The sequence below is a fragment of the Myodes glareolus genome, chromosome X, assembly GCF_982192425.1.
Source record: "Myodes glareolus chromosome X, mMyoGla1.1, whole genome shotgun sequence".
Classification (NCBI taxonomy): Eukaryota; Metazoa; Chordata; class Mammalia; order Rodentia; family Cricetidae; genus Myodes; species Myodes glareolus.
In genome coordinates, this window is record NC_142053.1 from 57,450,408 (window position 1) to 57,456,879 (window position 6,472).

Sequence of the window (6,472 nt, forward strand, 5' to 3'; positions counted from 1 at the left end):
TTTGTAGACCCAGATAAGTCACCTCATCAGAAGTCCTTTATTGTCTAGGTGATTCCCTGGCTCTTTCATCTCTAATTTAGTAGCTTTCTCAAATTCTACAAATAACATTAAGTACCCAAATTCAGAGAATTTCAGATGGTAGTACCTACCTATATAAAAGGACTAGTACTTTTACAATTGTAAATCATTGCCTTTATATAGACCAGATTACAGTCTAACGCTGGAGGACGAGTTGGTTATTATCATTAAAGGCTTAACAAATAAATGCCAGGGCTACATCTTTTTAAAATGCCACCTATTTATTTAATTTATGGGAGTGGATTTGACCAAAATACACTATTCATAGGTATGGGTTGCAAGTTTATAATCATATGTAAATTTGGATTACCATTAATATGTATATTAACTCTTCTCCACTAGGAGATATTTTCAAAATATTCTGAAAATAAAAAAAAATTCAGTTTTCCTCCAGCATTTTCTAACTGAAGAGGTTAATGCCATTTTTAATTGTCTGAATTGCTTTTAACATTGCAAAAATTATGAGATTAAAGTAGGAAACAAATGTGTCACTTGCTTTCATATTTTAATAAAAGTAATGCACAGCCCTGTGAGATGCATATTAGTTTAAATTTTGGTCAGTTGAATTAAAAGCAAAGTCAACATTCTTGAATTGCAGAGTGCGAAGGAAGACTCTGAATACTATTAATTTTAGAAATGGTATTTCTTGCGAAGGAATATAATGAGAATTAATGCACTATTAATGGTTGCATTGTGGTGTTGCTGACATTTTAAAACACACTTATGCTAATAGGAGTGTCAATTCATGTTGCTTCTGAACTGCTAAATGCTTCTTGGTTGTTTTATTGGGATGTCTTCCTCACCCACCTTGGCATGGTGTTTCAGCATAACAGTGCTGGAGGGTCTACCTGTTAAAAACAGTCTCAGATATAGACTTCAGCCATTATGCCATCAACCTTCATGTAAAATTTGATTTACTTTGTAATACATGTTAGAACATTGGTGTGGGATTCCCCTCTGTATGCTGTGATTACTATTGATTAAATAAAGAACCTGCATTGGGCCTATAGCATGGCAGAACAGAGTTAGGAAGGGAATACTAAATTGAATGCTGGGAGAAAGAAGATGGAGTCAGGAGACTATGTATCCATCGCCAGAGACAAATGCCAGACAGAACCTTGCCAGTAAGCCACAGCCATGTGGTGATACACAGATGAATAGAAATGGATTAAATTCAAATGTAAAAGCTAGCCAATAAGAAGCTAGAGCTTAAAGGCCAAGCAGTGATTTAATTAATGCAGTTTCTGTGTGGTTATTTTGGGGCTGAGCAGCTGGGAACAAACAAGCAGCCTCCTACAACAGAACATTTGAGCACTTAGCTTGCTTTTTTTTATGGAACTTGTGGTCCAAGGCCCCCTAGACGGATGTTCTAATCAGACTGCACTCATAAAGATTTTTCTATTTTTTTTTAAATTTTTGTACTAGGAGAGTTCTGTGATAATTAAGAGAAATGATTTTACTTAACTGTTAGACCAAACAAAGAAGCTATCAGAAATAAATTCTGTCAGTAGAAGTGTTGTGATAAGATTTTATTCTTTTAATCTTGGAACATACATTTAAATTGTGTTTGTTTGATAAGCTTGACAGTACAACACCTTTCTAAAGACCATGAAACACATTTATAGATTCAGATTCCATCAGCGCACCTTTTTTCTCTATTCTTCTTCAAGTATGCAAAGAAAGATGTAAGAGGTAACAGTTCCCTCATGGTCACAGTGCAAGAGAGAGACAGTGCCTATACTGAGAGCATTTCGATGACATTTACTTTTTCGTGCACTTGTTTGTATAGGACAAATTATATCCATCAACCCTCCTCCCACATCTGCTCTTACTCTTTCTGTCTCTCTGATAATAACCACTTACAATATAGTTGAGGCCCTTTACCTCACAAACTTCCTGCCTCTATCCCAAGTGCTAGAATTACAGGCATGTATCACTATGCCCAACTGTTGGAGGAGGCTGCTTGTTCTTCCTGGCCATCCGGCAAGCTTAGACCTGAAATAAATCACACAGAAACTGTATTAATTAAATCACTGCTCAGCCCATAAGCTTTAGTTTCTTATTGGATAACTCTTACATATTAATTTAATACATTTCTATTAATCTGTGTATCAACACATGGCTGTGGTTTACCAGCTAAAGTTTCAGCATCTCTGACTCTGAGGACTCCATTGCTTCTCTCTGACTCCACCCTTCTTCCACCAAGCATACAGCCTAGCTTTCCCCATCTAGTTCTGTTATTCCCTGCCATAGGCTCAAAGCAGTTCTTTATTCATTAACCAATAAAAGCAACACATAGACAGAAGGACCTTCCACACCACCCAACTCTTTTCTTTCTATTCCAAAATATTAAAGAATGCTGTGCCTAGTCTGTGGGGACCCCAAAAGACCACCAGGGAGACCATCTCCATGAAATGCAAAAGCAAGGCTTATTATCATGCACATGTACAAGACAGCAGGGCCTTGTCAGTGCAGCAGAGAGGAGATATCCTACCCTTCTAGAGAGCACTATATAAAGGCAAAAAGCAGAAAAGTTACATTAGTAGGGCTTGCAGTGACAGGTTCAATCCTGATTGGCTGACATTTGTTTAGGAGTGTCCAGGTGAAAAGTAGTGGGTTTGTGCTACAGGTGATCCTATCTACAATGCTTGGGCATTAGGAATTTCCTTTGGATGGTCTGACCCTGAGTGGTGCCTGAGTAGTCTCAGTTTATGGTCTTTCTTGAAACGAATTATTACCTTAGGGAAAACTACTGAGACTCAGGCCTCTATTAAGTTTATCATGGTTGTGTCCCACAGGAAGATATAAGGAACTTCTTCATTTGTTCACAGTACACCATTGGCTAAACCTAGAAAGCTGAATACTTCTTTAATCATGAGAACTGAAATTACTTGTACAACTTACTTCCATGGAAATTAATCTTTCTTTTATCTTTTTTGACAAGTTTTAAAGGACTTTCAGTGTTTTTCACAAGTTACTCATAGCCAGATTCAATGGAAGACAACATTCTCTTTAGGGAAGAGAGGTGTGTCATATGGTAAGAAGATGGCTCAGTCCCTATAGTCATTTGTGGGATATGGACTCTGACACATTCTACATATGTGGAAATGACATATTGTCTTTGCTCACTTTCATGCTTCATTTGTTGGTTTCTTAACCTTAGCTATTCTGACTGGGATAGGATAAAATCTTGTTTCTGTGGGAAGAATAACTCAATTCGTAAGTTGAGTGATGGTATCATGTGGTCATTTTATAACTACATATTAAGGTTATTTTGAAGATGTTACAATTGTTCGGATAATATCTGCCTGGTAAGTTTACTGAAAATAGAGCATATTATTCAAAGTTATTATACAATTGTGAAAAGACATGGGCCAAATACCATTCATTGAAACATTCTTTTAACAAGAATGGAGTATGCCTTTGAACATAGCACAGTGACATATCACTTGCTTAACATTTTGAGATCAGAACTTTGACTGCCAACACTATAAAACAATCAGCAACAGAATGGAATCAACAAAACTGTTTATACCAGGAGAGCAAATAAATACATTATGGTACAGAGAGCATGACATGAGCATGTGTGTGTTGAGCATGACAGTTTACATTTGAATGTTGTCTGTAAAACAGCAAATTGCAGTGGAAGTTGATAAAATGATTGATCCATTTTTATGAAGGGAAATGTTGTATTACACATGTATATATCTGTATTTGTATGTATATATAAAATTGTAAACATACTTTAGAAAAGTGCAGGACTGGAAAGATGACTCAGAAGTTAAGAACACTAGCTGCTTTTGCAGAAGATACAGTGTCTCAGCCTCAAGTCATGGTAACTCATACCCTACTGTAACCTGTAACTCTAGGTACAGGGGCAACTTTCCACTGTCTTCTGGCCTCTTCAAGACTATGTGCATGCAGTATACATACATGCATGGGGGCAAAACAGTCACACACACAAAAAAAACCCTTAAGTTTTATATATATATATATATATATATATATATATGTGTGTGTGTGTGTGTGTGTGTGTGTGTGTGTGTGTGTGTGTGTGTGATATTGGTATTCATCTCTCAACACTGAACATGAGGGAAAATTATACTTTATTTTCAATATTCCATTTATTGAGTTGTGTAGTAAGGAGTCTGCTCATTCTTCCTGTCTGCCTGGGCTAGCTTAGACTCAAAAAAATCACACAGAAACTGTATTATTTAAATCACTGCTTGGCCCATTAGCTTTATCTTCTTATTGGCTAACTTTTAGATCTTAATGTATCCCATTTTTATTAATCTGTGTATTGTCACATGCTTGTGGCTTGCCAGCATAATACCCCCATTTCTGAATATTACCCTCAAAATAAGCCCAAATGAAGTCAACAAACCTGTGTTCCAATTTTAAAAGGTGATCTCGGCATTATCCACCTTGCATTAGAGAAATTTCCTGTTCTGATTTGACGGACATTGTAGGAGATATCAATTTTGTATATCAAAGCCATTGCCACATAATGTATTTTATCTTGGCGATTGTCTAAATATCAGAAATAAATAAACATGTAGATTCTTCTCATCATTGGAAAAATTCCCCCTGTTTACTGACTTTATTTCTTCTCCTTTGTTGATGGTATTCATTTTGTTCTCCCATACCAGTTTTATTAGTTCCAAATCCATTAAAGCTTTGGTTAATTTGATTTTGTCAACAATTCAAAAGCAGTTAGAAGCTTTGAACTGTTGCATGAACTCTTGCTTACTAGAATTTCTCCCTTCCCTTCTTTAAACCTTTACTATTAGTTTTTGCATCAGACGCACATTTGGACCCAGTAACAGCATTAAGAAAGAACGAATTATGTTAACGTAAATATTTTCTTTCATATGTTCCAATCCAATGACATTTTTCTTACAAAGGCCTTTTGCTCAAAAGCTAACACTTTTCTCCTGTTGGTGCTAGTGGTCATTTCACAAACTAAAGAGAGATAGAAATGAGGTAGTGTCCCGCTGAGTTTTCTGACTGTTAGACTTCTTGTCCATTATAACCATTATAACCAAAAGCTTTCTTTCTCAGACCTTTCTTCTGTCCCACCCTCCATCAGCCCTTCAAAAGGGCCCTTTGCCTTGTAAAGTATAAAAGATTAAGAAAAACATCCCTGCTGTGAATCAAAGCCCCCAAACTGTCCACTTTCATTTTTTAAACACTGTATTGTGAAGTTGGAAGAATTGCCACAATAGCAGTATATAGTGAAGAGTATAAAACATCTCAAGCTTAGAGCATAGTAAAAGCCTCAACTCTGCTCTTAGAAACTTTAGCTGGAAAAAATTTCACACACACACACACACACACACACACACACACACACACACAAAGCACAACACACACACAAGCATGTGCACAGGCATGTGTACATTTCTATGTGCCAAGTTGTGAAATTTAAAGTGGAAAAGTGAAGATGGCAATAATATTTAGATTGATTTATAACTTAACATGAAGAAAGCATCAAAAGAAGTATGCTGTTTACATAAAGCAAGGTGTGACTTGACTAAAACACAGAATTAGTAGCTACTTAAATCAAAGATTTCAGAAAAAATGGCAACATGAACTGAGCAGATAACAGATGCCAAGTTCAGGCCTTCTGAGGCATATGCTGGCAAGTTATATCCCTTTAGGCTCCTTTACCACCAGACTTCCTGCACTTTCACTTCCTCTCCCTATGTGGACCTTTTCTGTTCCTCATCTTGTTGACACACTCAAAATTTTCTTTTTCTATTATCCTTTGCCAAAGTAACAGCACAGTTGTTTGTGTCAGAATACCTGGCAGGTCTTTCTTTCTGCCTTCCTCTTTTTTGGCTTTCGCTAAGCTCTCATAACCTCTCAGCCTGGATGCTTTCATGTCTTCTGTCATTTTCTAACTTATTTGTACTACAAGGTATTAATGAAAAATCAATCATTTTCATAAGAAAATTATACCTTTGACTTAGAAAGCTGGGCTTTCTTTGAAGAAGAAAAAACACGACAGCTACATGTTTGGTTGCTAAGCTTTAGCCAAACTAAGGCCAGAGGGTAGGCTGTCTGCCTATGCAAACTACTGCCAGTAGGAGTTTGAACAAAATGTTTTGGCTTGCTTCCTATAGTCGCACCAGGCTGTGTTATTTTTTGTGCCAGGTTCCTGTGATGAGGACCACAGGAGACTGTCACTTTGAGATACATGCAGAACAAAACATAATAAGATTTCTTAAATTGAAGTGTGAGAGGTATATCTTTTTTAGTATTAGTTTCTACTGTGAGGGAATGTATTTCTTTTAGAGCCTTCCTGTTGTCAAGACAAAAGCAAGACTACAATCTAAGAAAATAAGTTAGGATTTAAATGGTTACTGCCTGAAATATTTGCATTGTCTGAGAA